The sequence below is a fragment of the Oryctolagus cuniculus genome, chromosome 13 (genome assembly GCF_964237555.1).
Source record: "Oryctolagus cuniculus chromosome 13, mOryCun1.1, whole genome shotgun sequence".
NCBI classification, from domain to species: Eukaryota; Metazoa; Chordata; class Mammalia; order Lagomorpha; family Leporidae; genus Oryctolagus; species Oryctolagus cuniculus.
The window spans coordinates 6,385,405-6,401,269 of record NC_091444.1 but is presented as its reverse complement, the minus strand read 5'-3'; positions in this window follow the sequence as shown (position 1 = coordinate 6,401,269).

Genomic DNA, 15,865 nt, shown 5'->3' with positions numbered 1-15,865 from the left:
AGTTCTGCCTGTATTTCTTTTGTATTTCCAGATTTTCATTTTCCAAGTATATGCACATGAATCTAAAATGTACCTTTTAGAATTCTCAATCATATTTTATTTTTCCAATCTCATTTGTAATGTGAGCATTTTCCTACTGTTGATTTTGTTTGGTTTTCATATTTTTATATTAGTTTTCTCCAAACATTTTGGAATAGTTTGTCAGAAAAATTTTGAAAGATCTCCATTTGAGTGCATTTCCAGCAGTTTTCTTATCAGGCTACAGTTGCCTCATCTGTGGGCAGCGTGGGCCTCTGCTATGGCTATCAGTGAATGTGTAACCCATCAGCTAGGGACCCGACGGCAGCTTCATTTAGTTCTGTTTAACACACTAAGCTGTCTGCTTGCAATTTGGTCTATTCATGTGGTGTGGAGGTTCACACATCTTTTTTTCAGACACTTTTTTAAAAAATATTTTTTGTTTTTCTAAACAATCTTTAAATTTTCAATTGACACATGAAAACTACATTTTGGGGTGGGCACTGTGCTGGGCAATCTGCATCCTGCAATGCCAGAGTCCAATATGAGTGCCGCTTTGAACACCAGCTGCTGTGGTTCCAGTGCAGCTCCCTGCAGATGCACGTGGGAAAGCAGCAGAAATTGGCTCAAGTATTTTGGACGCTGCACCACGTGGGAGACCTGGATGGAGCGCTGGGATCCTGGCTTCTGCCTGGACTAGCTCTGGATATTGCAGACATTTGGGGAGTGAACCCTTGGATGGAACATACTCCTCTCTCCCTTCCTCCCTCCCTCCCTGGTTACTCTCCCTCCCCTTCAAATAAGCAAAAAAATAGTTTTAATAAACTGAATATTTGTGGGGTGCCATGTGATATTCATTAGATATACACATCAATGTTCAACCAAGATCATGTCTATCTCTCAAATGTTTAACATTTCCTTTTGATACAAGTATTCTTAACATCACCCATCATCAGTGAGATGCAAATCAAAATACAATGAAATACTTCCTCACTCTCTTTACATTACTATCATCAAAAAGAGGAAAGATAACAAATGCTGGTGGAGGTGTAGGGAAGTGGGAATGCTTGCACACAGTTGTTAGGACTGTAAATTATTACAGCCTCTGTGGAAAACAGTGTGGACCTTCCTCAAGCTACTAAAAGTACACATATTGTATATCCAGCCATCTCACCACTGGACACAACTCCGATTAAAACTAAGATCTCTGTATGGCTCCTCGAGTTCTACACAGCTCCTGACTCCCGCATTCTGTCTCGTGGCAAACGTTTACTTCATTGTTTCTCATAAGAGACAAATTCCTGATTGCTATTATCTTTTCGTGGACCCACAGACCTACAGCAATAGCACTTCTGACTGCTCATAGCTTTGAGTTTTTCTCCAGTCCTTGTAGGCAGTGATGTTCACAGCCGTGTGTGTGTGTGTGTGTGTGTGTGTGTGTGGTGTGTTTGAAAATAAGGTGCAAACTTGAGTGCTAATTTTAAAAGTCTATTACAAAGTAATATTAGTAGTTTTCATTTCTGCTTGCTAAAGGGGAAATGAAAAAGGAAAGGGGAAATGAAAAAGGAAAGGGGAAATAGTTGATCTATTATGAAACTACAAATATACTAGGTCTGTGATAAATAGTGACATTGTTAGACATGAGTGCTGAAAAAAAGTCTGAAGACAAGAGCTTGTTGGCAGAATGAAGTTTTGGAATGACAGTTCTTTGTCTTTGTATATTTATTGCCTTCTTTAATGAGTTTTTATTATTCAGCAGAACTGAATAAGACACCACGCAATGTGTATAAGCCAGTCATAAAAGCAAGGCTCAAAGCAGAACATAATGATAGACTTCTGTAAACAAGAACAGGTTAAAGAAACTGAATGAAAACTAAAAGCTAAATCCCATATGCATTCAGAGAAGAGCAGATAAATCTTCAGTCCTGAAACATCCCACTCCTGTGCTTTGAAAAAGCTGAACTATTATGAAATGCACGTTGGAACTGGAAGGCACTCATTATCTAGACAATAATGGCCTCAGGAAAACCCACATTTGCCTGCCTCCTGCATTTTTAACATTGGAAATATTAAAATCTCTGGTAAGTCGCCCCTCCTCCGTATTTCCTGGTAACAGAGTATTCTGGAAGTTATGTAGTTTTGAAATATTTAGTTTATGTGAATGTATGTAAATACCTGTTTGGTATTGGAAGCATTATAGATTAGAGATTCAATACTTTAAACATTTACAAGATAATGTTGAAATCTGAGAAGACCCCCTAAAATTCACACTAAAATGTGGCCCCTTAAAGTTCCATAGAAATGCTATCCGGGGTGCCACATGTACTACCGGAATTTGGGGTGCCTTACGATTTCACCACGGACTTATTACTAAATCCTCGATATTAATAAGCCTGAGAGAGTTCTTGCCTAGTATTTAGAGAAGAATTCTAAATACCGGCACAGATAAACGAGGCAGCATGGTACATTTTAAGCTTTTATTTAGTAAGAAAGGTGCATAAGAGAGTGAGAGCTTTATTTAGGGGAGAGAAGTGAATAGGATTCATACCAAGCACCAGGAACCAGCCACGTGGATGAGCATCTAGGCCAGGAAGCCTAGAGCACATGGCCTGAAGGCCACGCGCCCTGGAGGCGCGGGGCTACAGCAAGCCCTGTCCTGGCAAGAGGCCAGGGAAAAAGAGCAGGCCAGGCCACACCAAGGCCCGGCTTTTAACCCACTTCCAAAGGGGAGTGGTCAATTAACCTGATTGGCTGGTGGGCACCCAGCTGTGGCTAGGTAGGGGAATGAGGCCACTCAGGGGCATAGCAAAAGCATCAGGTAGGGGCATGAGGTCACACAGGGGCTTGGCAAAGGCGTGGGCTTCCAGTTCACAAATTTAACAATTTTAACCTGTATGCCTGCCTACTTCAATGTCACTAAGACTTTTCTCAGGAAGACTTTGAAAATGTAAAAATTATTCTTTGGGGTATCATACATTCCCCTCACCAAAATGCCTAGCAGTTTACATTTACTCTTTTGCTGAATTTCAGCAATGAGAAATATTATGAAGAATATTTAAGACAGAATAAAGATGCTGCTGTTGTTTTATGTTTCAGTTCAAAGATTTGCTTCTTTTATTCTCTCCTCCACCTCACCTCCATCTATTAACACATGAGGGAAGCTGTTAGCTAGAATATCATTTGTGAGAGAGAAAAGTTACTCATAGATTAATTCTTCATTGTTGGTTTGTAACATATGAGATGTTTTGGTAAATAAAAATAGAATGGGAAAATAAATATTCCGCCTTGTGTTGATACTACATAATACTGCTTTGTCATTTATTTTGAGAAGCTGGACCATCCTAAAAGTAAATTGGAATACACAAATTTAAAATAAAATGTAATATTATTAGGAGTCAGAATTTTATATTATATACTACTGCTTCACATGAATTAAACTTAAAAAATCACAGGTGTAGCTACTGGTTTTAGGTTAATATTAAATGCTTGGGGCTGTGGCGTAGCAGGTAAAGCCACCACCTGCAGTGCCAGGATTCCAAATGGGCACCAGTTCGCTCATATGGTATGAGTGAACTTCCAATTGGGTGCTCCATTTCCAATCCAATTCTCTGCTGTGGCCTGGGAAAGCAGTAGAAGATGGTCCAGGTCCTTGGGCCCCAACACCCAAGGGAAACCTGGAAGAAGCTCCTGGCTCTTGGCTTCGGATTGGCACAGCTGTTGCGGCCATCTGGGGAGTGAATAAACAAATGGAAGACCTCTCTCTCTCTCTCTCTCTCTCTCTCTCTCTCTCTCTCTCTACTTATCTCTCAGTAACTCCACTTTCAAATAAAATAAATAAATCTTAAAAGCAATAGCAGCACAGTTAGTGTAAGGCCAGCAGTGGACTATGGGTTTCCAAATCAGCAGATCAATATTACAAAATTTTAATAGTAAGTCAAGGTAGAGTATCCACAGTAGTGAATGAGTTGGTCGGTCTGCCCATGAACGGCTTGGAGAGTAAGCCTGAGAAGTGGTGAAGGGAAGTAGGAAAAAAGAAGGAGGGCTCCTGGCAAAAAAAGGGGGCAGATTAGAAGAATATGCTAAATCAGGGTTTTTTTATTTGAAGAAGAGGGACAGAGACATACAGGTCTCCTCATCATCTCCATTCATAGGACTGGCTATCTAGTGTTTAAAAACAGGGGAATAAATCAGTGCTTCTACATAAGGAAGTCAAAAATGGAGTGCTAAGTAGGTGCTAAGAAAACTGTAAATTGTACACTTTCACAAATAGTTGCTATGTTGATATGAAATGTAGATTTTGCACCTTCCTCAGGTCTCTCTTATGCTTTGAGTGTTCTGTGTACTCAAATATCTGCTTACTTAGTCCTGGCAAAATGCTAGTTTTCACAGCTTATTTCAAAATCATCTATTCTGGAAATTCAGAAACTATGTTGAAGGAAGACCATGCTCGTAGAGCACGTTGATATGAAATGGGAAAAAAGGCACATATAGGGTATTTTCATCCAAATAACTTACCAAAAACACTTGGAAAGAATATTTTCAAATACCATTCTATTCAAATGAAATTGAAAGAGGATGTCAATTTGATGCAATCCCAAATGTTAATTTTGGCTTTGACTGCCTGTGGTTCTGGGGTATTTTCCAAGAAGTCTTTGCCAGTACCTATATCTTGCAGAGTTCCTCCAATGCTCTCTAATAATTTGATGGTGTCGGGTCGTAGATTTAAGTCTTTAATCCATGTTGAGTGAATTTTTGTGTAAGGTGAAAGGTAGGGGTCTTGCTTCATGGTTCTGCATGTGGAAATCCAATTTTCCCAGCACCATTTATTGAATAGACTGTCCTTACTCCAGGGATTGGTTTTGGATCCTTGATCAAATATAAGTTGGCTGTAGATGTTTGGATTGATTTCTGGTGTTTCAATTCTGTTCCATTGGTCTATCCATCTGTTTATGTACCAGTACCATGCTGTTTTGATTACAACTGCCCTGTAGTATGTCCTGAAATCTGGTATTGTGATGCCTCCAGTTTTATTTTTGTTGTACAAGATTGCTTTAGCTATTCAAGGTCTCCTGTGTCTCCATATGAATTTCAGCATCACTTTTCCAGATCTGAGAAGAATGTCTTTGGTATTTTGATTGGTATTGCATTGAATCTGTAAATTGCTTTTGGGAGAATGGACATTTTGATGATATTGATTCTTCCAATCCATGAGCATGGAAGATTTTTCCATTTCTTGGTATCCTCTTCTATTTCTTTCTTTAAGGTTTTGTAATTTTCATCGTAGAGATCCTTAATATCCCTGGTTAAGTTTATTCCAAGGTATTTGTTTTTGTAGCTATTGTGAATGGGATTGATCTTAGAAGTTCTTCCTCAGGCGTGGCATTGCCTTTTACAAAGGCTGTTGATTTTTGTGCATTGATTTTATACCCTGCTACTTTGCCAAACTCTTCTATGAGTTCCAATAGTCTCTTAGTAGAGTTCTTTGGGTCACCTAAATAAAGAATCATATCATCTGCAAAGAGGGATAGTTTGAGTTCTTCCTTCCCAATTTGTATCCCTTTAATTTCTTTTTCTTGCCTAATAGCTCTGGCTAGAACTTCCAGAACTATATTGAATAGCAGTGGTGAGAGTGGGCATCCTTGTCTGGTACCAGATCTCAGTGGAAATGCTTCCAACTTTTCCCCATTCAATAGGATGCTGGACGTGGGTTTTTCATAGATTGCTTTGATTGTTTTGAGGAATGTTCCTTCCATACCCGGTTTGCTTAGAGTTTTCATCATGAAAGGGTGTTGTATTTTATCAAATGCTTTCTCTGCATATATTGAGATAATCATATGGTTTTTCTTCTGCAGAAACATTAGGAAAGTGAAGAAGCAACCAACAGAATGGGAAAAAATATTTGCAAACTATGCAACTGATAAAGGGTTGATAACCAGAATCTACAAAGAAATCAAGAAACTCCACAACATCAAAACAAACAACCCACTTAAGAGATGGGCCAAGGACCTCAATAGACATTTTTCAAAAGAGGAAATCCAAATGGCCAACAGGCACATGAAAAAATGTTCAAGATCACTAGCAATCAGGGAAATGCAAATCAAAACCACAATGAGGTTTCACCTCACCCCAGTTAGAATGGCTCACATTTAGAAATCTACCAACAATAGATGCTGGAGAGGATGTGGGGAAAAGGGGACACTAACCCACTGTTGGTGGGAATGCAAACTGGTTAAGCCACTATGGAAGGCAGTCTGGAAATTCCTCAGAAACCTGAATATAACTGTACCATTCAACCCAGACATCCCACTCCTTGGAATTTACCCAAAGGAAATGAAATTGACAAATAAACAAGCTGTCTGCACATTAATGTTTATTGCAGTTCAATTCACAATAGCTAAGACCTGGAACCAACCCAAATGCCCATCAACAGTAGATTGGATAAAGAAATTATGGGACATGTACTCTATAGAATGCTATACAGCAATCAAAATCAACGAAACCTGGTCATTTGCAACAAGATGGAGGAATATGGAAAACATTATGCTGAGTGAATTAAGCCAGTCCCAAAGGGACAAATAGCATATGTTCTCCCTGATCGGTGACAACTAAATGAGCAGCAAAGGGGAGCCCTGTTGAAGTGAAATGAACACTATGAGAAACAGTGAATTGATCAGCTCTTGTCTTGACTGTTGATGTACAATGTAATACTTTATCCATTTTAGTATTTTCTCTTTGTTTTGTTCTAGTACTATTGGTTGAACTCTGTAATTAACACACAATTATTCTTAGGTGTTTAAATTTAACTTAAAAGTGATCTCTGTTAAATATAAGAGTGGGAATAAGAGAGGGAGGAGATGTACAATTTGGGACGTGCTCAATCAGACTTGCCCCAAATGGTGGAGTTAGAATCATGCCAGGGGATTCCAATACAATCCCATCAAGGTGGCATGTACCAAGGCCATCTCACTAGTCCAAGTGATCAATTTCAGTTCACAATTGATCACACTGATAGGTCTAAGAGGCAAAGGGATCACACAAACAAGTCTAGTGTCTGCTAATACTAACTGATAGAATCAAAAAGGAAGAGAACGATCCACCATGGGAAGCGGGATACACAGCAGATTCATAGAATGGCAGATGTCCTATATAGCACTCTGGCCTCAGAATCAGCCCTTAAGGCATTTGGATCTGGCTGAGGAGCCCATGAGAGTATTTTAGGCATGGAAAGCCAAGACACCCTGGGAAAAAAATAAAAAGGCTACCTAAATGGAAGATCTCTGTGAGTGAGATCCCAGTGGAAAGAATGGGGCCATCAAAGAAGGAGGTACCTTTCTCTGAAGGGAGGAGAGAACTTCCACTTTGACTATGACCCTGTCAGAATAAGATCAAAGCCGGAGAACTCAAAAGGCTTCCATAGCCTTGGCAACTCATGACTAGTGCCTAGGGAGATTACTGATGCCATAAACAAAAGTGTCAAATTGTTATATCAACAGCAGGAGTCACTGTGTACCTGCTTCTCATGTGGGATCTGTCCTTAGTGTGTTGTCCAATGTGAAGTAATGCTACAACTAGTACTGAAACAGTATTTTTCACTTTGTGTTTCTGTGTGGGTGCAAACTGATGAAATGTTTACTTAATATATATTGAATCGATCTTCTGTATATAAAGATAATTGAAAATGAATCCTGATGTGAATGGAATGGGAGAGGGAGCAGGAGATGGGAGGGGGGTGAGTGGGAGGGAAATTATGGGGGGGAGCCATTGTAATCCATTAACTGTACTTTGAAAATTTATATTTACTAAATAAAAAATTCAAAAAAAAAAGAAAGAGGATGTCATTCATACCTCTTTCCTTGCCTTTCTATTGATTGAACAAAGACCTAAGACTTGACAGCTGGGATGTGGGAAAGGAAGACTAAACACAGCTTGGTGATTCCACTTAACTGCTTAGGCTCAATTTCCTCAGGCACAGCAAAAGGAGGAAGGTTGACGCTGTCAGAGCTGCTATGGTGGATCCTTGCAGAGGTGGAAATTTCCTCTCACTAGAACATCACTGGTTTTGCATTTTCTTCCTTTTCCCTTTTACCGCACTTATGAAATGCTTAAAATGCTGTCATAATATTTTCCCTAGGTTTGCCTCTTACCAAGGCATGCACAGTGGAATAATTGGGGGAATAAGTTATGTCCTTGAGAATATTTTTTAACTATCAATCTTTTCATACACAAATAATTTGCCTTAGAGAAAATCTTTGAATATTTAGATGAGCTGCTGGTTTTGATACAATCTTGTGACATTGGGATACCATCATTTGCAGTCCTGTAAGATGTAGTTTAGTGCATTAGTCAAAGTATCTTTGCAGTTAAACACTGGGCAAAAAAATTTGTGTGCGGTGCTCACATACCTTTCTAAGAGATACATGTCAGCTAAATATATGTATTATGTAAACCTGTCTTCTTCAAATTGGCTTTTTTTTTAAAGTTCACATAGTTTAGAAAGAACCATTATTTGCAGGTATAGAATCAATTCAATTTTCTCTTTCAAGAATGTAAACTAAGATCAATCTTCTGCGGAAGTCTACCAAACTAGCTTACTTCTGCTTTTTGCCCAAATTCCTGTAGTTTTACTTTGATGTAGTCTTTAAAAAAAGAATTATTTACTTATTTTTATTCAAAAGGCAGAGTGATAGAGTGAGAGCAAGAGTGAGAGCGAGAGCGAGAGAGAGAGAGAAAGAGAGAGAGATTTCCTTCTGCTGGTTCATTCCTAAAATGACCACAATAGCAAGGGTAAGCCAGGCCAAACCCAGGAGCACAAAACGCAATTCAATCTCCCACAGGGGTTGCCAGGACCCAAGTACTTAGACCATCTTTGTTTCCCTTCCCAGGCTCATTAGCAGAAAGCTAATAAGATCAGGAGCAGGTGGAGCTTGAACCAGCACTCAGATTGGAATGCTAGCTTTGCAAGCAGTAGCTTAAACCACTGCCCCACAATGCTAGCCCCATGATTTGATACATTCTCACATCCCTTCCACACTTACCTCTCCCACTCAGATTATTCCAGCTGATTTAAATATCCTTTGTTCCATGCCAACAAATTCACCCAGCAAAATCATGCCGATTAAAGCAAAGCAAAACAAAAAGCAAAAAGAACAACAACTATCATATATTTATAGTATTAATGTCATTGTCAAATTTTGGGATGCAGGTACATATTCTGCCAGGTTTGCAGAGTGTAACTTACGTGATTGGACTTAGGGAATTATGAACAATCTTAAATTCCAGTTTAACTACTCTTGTTTCCAATTTACTCTTTATGCTAGGAGCCTCACTGTACTGAAGAGCCACTACAAGGTCAGAAAAATTGGGCTCTGTCCACTTTTGGTATGCTATTTCCACCCGAAAAGATGATTTTCGTCTTCAGCAGCACAGCTTGGTGCTCTACATACAGAATGCAGAGAGTGAATGAATTCCCTTCCCTTGGTGTTTCACTGACCACACGTTCCAAGATGATATCTTGCTTATGAGACAGCAATGAATGTAGAACAGGAAGACTCTCGTCAGTGTTGTGCTCAATGATAAGTCAGACTAGTTAAGGACATTCTATATGAAGTCCTTTTAAAATTTTCTATTTACTTTTCTCTATAGTACTTACGGTAGCAGAGATTTGTTCCAGAGGGACAACGCACTTCTGTGCTATTGGTGGGGTCATACGTGTATGAGAGCCAGGGAGTGTCTCCTTGAGAAGTACGGGGACAAAAGACAACATTTAGAGGCTGGTTCTTCACCTCCAGGTCATCATATCCAGTTGACAGTGTCCGGATTTGGGACTCGGTGCTGATTGTTGCAAGTGAGATTTCAGTCAAGCCCTTATCAGCTACAGAGTGATATGTTTAAGATTTTTTTTTGTTGTGTTTTGGCTTTTTTCACTTTTTTTTTAAAGATTTATTTATGTATGTGAAAGGCAGAGTTAGAGAGAGGCAGAGAGAGGGAGGGAGAGAGAGAAAGAGAGAGGACTTCCATCCATTGGCTCACTCCCCAAATGGCCACAATGGCCAAAGCTTGGCTGATGTGAAGTCACGAGCCAAGAGCCTTCTCCAGGTCTCCCACGTGAGCTCAGGGTTCCAATGACTTGGATCACCTTCTACTGCTTTCCCAGGCCACAGCAGAGAGCTGACTGGAAGTGGAGCAGCCTGGACTGGACTGGCACTCATATAGAATGCAGGTCTGCAGACAGTGGCTTTACCCTCTTAGCCATAGTGCCGGCCCTTGACTTTATTTTTTACTAAGCGTAATGATCTTAAGATTTTCGTTCACATTGTTGTATGTATCAAAATTCACTCCTTTTCAGTGTTGTGTGCAATGCAGTATTTGACTTTCCCATATTTTATGTATTCATTCATTTTTGGTTGGGTATTCACTTTTGATTATTACAAATAAAGCTGTATAAATTATGTGAATCATTGTATGGTCATATATTTTTATTTCTCTCATGTAAATGCCAACAAGAACAACTGCATTAACCGCCAAATTGTCTTCTGAAGTGATTGTGCCATTCTACATCCCTGCCATCATCAGATGTGAGTTGTAGTTACTCACGCTCTTCTCAAAACTTGGTAGGGTTACTCTTCTAATTTTACACATTCTAATAGTTGTGTCCTAATTAATTTTAAAATGTAGAATTTGCAGTAGTTTTCAACTTATTGCTTTAGTAGGAATATTGGAGAGTAGGAATTTGGCAGGCACACAAATACATGTGTTCCCCACTATCTCTCCAAACGCCTTTATAAAGGATCAGCTACAGGAAAAGGGCTTTCCAGTGATGAGGAAGATGCAGCAATGTTGGCCCTCGCTTATTTATCTGCACCTCTGTGATCAAAAGCAGTACCAGCAAGCAGAACATAAATCCCTGGTATTTGGAGGATAATGTCCTTATTGCCCACTGTGGCTCTCACAAGCTGTATGCCAGCTACACTTGCAACTTGTGCACAGTTGCCTGGTACAGGGCTGGGGGAGATGGATGTGAAGCTGCGCTGTGTTGAGACCTGAGGTCTGTGAAGGTAACTGCAATGTACAGTCTAAAGCGTTCCTCGGAATTCGTAAGCCTTCAGCAGACGCAATTTACATCAGGGAGACTCTCTAAGTGGATTTGTTTACGTGGGAAAAATGCTGCCTTGTGTTTTCAATTCTGCCTCCTCCCTGGAATCCTCACTCAAAGGCATTTTGAATAACAAGTGTTTTTAATCTCAGATACATAAGTAGAGATTCATTTTCTTACAAAGATGCTGAAATAGTCAACAATAAACTAATGAATAAAAGACCAGATTGTGATCAAACTAGTGCAGTGCAAGGGTCAAGTTGCTGTCAGATGGTGGGGGGTCTAGAATAAGAGGACGGTTAAGGAAACATTGTGAGCTAAGAAGCAATATGATTTCCACCCAAGAGTACTTCAGAAACCCCTAAATTGTGCCCCTGCCATACTATTTGGTATGTAGTTCTAAACATTCTTCACAGAATCAGCCCATGTACATGGCAATGTATCTTTCTCTCCCCATGGCATGATCATCATCATGAATCCCTCACTTTATACTGTTAATATCTCTTTTTAGGGGCCAGCACTGTGGCACAGTAGGTTAAGCCCTGGCCTGAAGCCCCGGCATCCCATATGGGTGCTGGTTCTAGTCCCGGCTGCTTCTCTTCCGATCCAGCTCTCTGCTATGGCCTGGGATAGCAGTAGAAGATGGCCCAAGTCCTTGGTCCCCTGCACCTGCATGGGAGACTCCGGAGGAAGCTCCTGTCTCCTGGCTTTGGATTGGCGCAGCTCTGGCCATTGCAGCCATCTGGAGAGTGAACCAGTGGATGGAAGACTTTCTCTGTCTCTACTTCTCTCTGTAACTTTGTCTTTCAAATAAATAAAATAAATCTTAAAAAAATCTGTTTTTAAGGGAGAAAAATAGTATATAGATGTATGTAGATAAGGTCTACATATGAAATGAGTGTGGCAAAATGTTAGAAAGTTTTTGATTTTAAAACTAAAATAAAGTTGTATAAAAATAAAAGATTTAAGAAAACTCGGCATAGGGAAATGTAAAAATGCCCAAGTGACCATGAACAATGTTTTTCTAATGTAGTGATCATGAACAACATAAAAGCAGCTGCAGCACTGGGAAATCCTGTAAGGGGCAGTGCAGGCCTGGCACGAAGAACTCTACTGAGGAAAGAGAACCTGGCTCTCAGCCCTGGAGCAGACTTCCAGTGAGAAAGTCAAGGGAGCTGCATTGGCCAGGACATTAGGACATTGTGGCTCTGACCGCTCTGTGGACCTGAGCAGTGGCCAGGCCTACACCCAGAGTGAGTAAGGATGTCCTGAGCTTGTTGCTGCTTTCAGGTCATTTCCCTTTTGTCCCCAGGCTCGGGAAGTCCTCACAGGTGAAATTACTCAAGTGCTATTTTTGAGGTCAACTAAAGCAGTGCACAGTATAAAAACAACAAAACATCGATTTCGCTTTAGCTATTTTGGGATTTGGATGTGATAGAAATTAGACAAATGGGTTTAATAAATCCTCATTGTAGCCATTACATAACAGTAAAATAGATGCTGATGGAAAACCATGAGAACAGTTCAATTTCAAAGACAGGAAATTGCAAAAGCAGTCGGAAGACGGTTCCGACCTCCTCTTGCGGGATGCTGTGAGCAGGCCGTCAGGCAAGGTGGGCAGTTGCAGCCCAGCTGCAAGTGGAGCAGCAGGCCCTCACGAATTTGATTGCCAAGACTCACGAGTGCCCTGAAGCACCCACAGCTCCCCCTAGAAAAAGACATCACAGCGGATGAAGGGTGTTTACCCCTGCCAGCTTGCGGCTGATTAATATCTGATGTTCGCTCTAACTTGCATTTGAACCTCCTCCATTACTTACACAATTAGCTTTCTGTGCCTATCACCACCTTCTACCACCTCGCCATTGCTGGGACGCAAGTGATGGGAAGACGGCTTCCTATCCCACACATTCTGTGGTCTGGTTCCCTGACGCAGCGATGTTCAGCAGTGCACTGCTGCTGACACAGATCTCAGTAACAGCCAGTTCACCGGGGAATAACTCCCCTCACTTATCTGCAGAAGTTGGCAGGGCTGAAATGTGGTAGGCATACTGCATTTATTAAGAACGGAATCACAATCCCTCATCAGGGTCCCATAGAAGTAACATTGAAAATGTTCCAAGGGCATTTTAAAGAATTTCAATTTACCTGTGACAGGTAAGCATAGCTAAGGAACCAGTTCTATATTTTTGTAACATGGGGAAGACAGATGAACCACTTCACATTGCATCTCATCTAGCTCACGGTTTATTGTGTTCTTATTTTTGTTATGTAAGAGAAGCATCATAATTTAGTGATTTCCATATACATATTTCAGCATTTTCAAAGCCATAAATACCATCTATCACATTTAATATTTTGTTTGGCTGTTTCAGAATCATACAAAATTTAGGAAACACAATTGCAAGAATTATCATTATTTTTATGAGAAGGCTTTTTCAAAACCTTCAAATTTCCTTTAGACTTATAATCTCTTACTGTTCCCTAGACAGTGAATTGTCCTATTACTTAATTTCAATTGCTACAACATCAAAATAAAAATTGCAACATATCTGAATGATGTCCAAATAGCAGTGTACTTGCACCAAATAGCTCCTTCTTACTTCAGTACAACTTGGAGCCATATAACTATGTGACAAGAAAGTGGGTGCATTGTATTTGGGAACTTCTGTGACATCACTAATCCTTTGTCTTCTCCAGTCTATGATCTGGAAAACAAAACATCTCATTGTATCTTTTTTTTTTTTTTTTTTGGACAGGCAGAGTTAGACAGTGAGAGAGAGAGAGAGAGACAGAGAGAAAGGTCTTCCTTTTTCTGTTGGTTCACCCCCCAAATGGCCGCTACGGCTGGAGTGCTGTGCCGATCCGAAGCTGGAGCCAGGTGCTTCCTCCTGGTTTCCCAAGGGGTGCAGGGCCCAAGGACCTGGGTCATCCTCCACTGCCCTCCCAGGCCACAGCAGAGAGCTGGACTGGAAGAGGAGCAACAGGGACAGAGTCTGGCACCCCAACCGGGACTAGAACCCCCGGGGTGCCAGCGCCGCAGGCGGAGGATTAGCTTAGTGAGCCATGGCGCCGGCCATCATTGTATCATTTTCAAGGTAGTGTGGTTTCAAATATTAGGAAAATCAAAATTGACTAGATTTCCCCTCTTCTATAGATATGCAATTAACGTAAGTTTCTTAGTCTATGCATCATGAAAAATGCTTTCTATCAAATTTCCAAATATTAAGTTTAGAAGAAATGCATACAAAGTTATTAAAACAGTTTAATATTTTAAGTTTTATTTTGAATAAAGTTTTGCTTTTAAACTTTAAAAGATATCTTTCCAAGCTGACAGTGCCTGTTCTATTGATACTAAAAAAACATAACATTTTATAAGTGTTCCAAATGATATGATACAGTGACAGGAAATGATTATATTTTCATGTAGTCAATACATATTTTGAATAAATTATATGTAAGTAACTGTACTGAAACTGGGGGATTTCAATTCAGGCTCACTAAAAATATGATCTCTGCCCCTCTCATATCTTAGACATGGTGTAATAAGGAAGAAATGGTGAGGAATTCCTTAGAAGGCTAGTCAAAAAACAATGTTTCATCAGGGATATAAGTACTTGACAAATAATGGCCATGTGACCTGGCAACCTTAACACTGCAATGAGCACTCCTTAGTTTCATTGAGTGAGAAATATCCCTCCCCGAAAACTGGCTTATTTAGAGGGGGTGGGTGTGAAACAGTTTTTTTTTTTTTTTTTTTCCCACGGCACTTGACATAACCCTCTCTTTCTTCTCCCAGCTTTCATATTTTATAAAAGTGAGCCAAAGAGCCTGAGATTTGACATATCAGAGCAAGTGAACCTTGTGCAAATTGCAATAACATCATGATATTAAATATTTACAAAGCACAATGCAGTAAGTGAAAAGGAGTAGAGGTCTAAAACGTCAATTTCAAGCATAAATTTTGTGTATAAGTGGAAAAAGAGTCCGGTTCTTGTAATTGTCCAATTAAGATCTGGTATCAATTATAACCTTAATTTCATATCTTTTTATATTGGAGGGAAATGTTCTAAATGTTCTCAGTAGAATCAGAAACACACAGCAACCACATATTTTAGAATGTCAATAATACTGACATCCAGGCAAGCACTCTGAAATACATCAATACAGGGAAAACCAGTGTTCACTGACTCAATATTTCAGTAAGTAATCTCACTGTGGTGATGCTTCTTAGCCATTGAGGAAAATGATATCAGGAGGGAGAGGGTGAGTAATTTTGCTAGTACATTTGACTACTAGATATTCCATATTTGCCAAATACAATGGGCACTTAGGATAATAAAAATTCTGAAATCTTCTCACCAAATTCAATGAATTTTTTCCAAGTTTGTCTCTTGTGTTCTTATGATTATCTGGGGCCAAATGGTGGCAGCTAAAATTACTGCCATCTAACATTTGGGACCACTGTTACTAATCTGAATTTTGCCTAAACTCTGTTTCCTAAATTTTCACTTCTTTACCCCAGAATAAATCATGAACTCACAATTTCAATGTTATGATAACATTATGTTTCTGATTGTATAATAAAGGGAAAATAAATAATAAAATACAAATATTATTTAGCTTCTCTTATCCAATTATTATGTTGTATGATATTCACAACAAAAAGGAAGACAAAACAAAAGAAAAAAGAATGAAAGACTAAATTGATTAATACATGAAGAAGTAGGAAGAGAGTAAATGTATGTGGGCATGGTT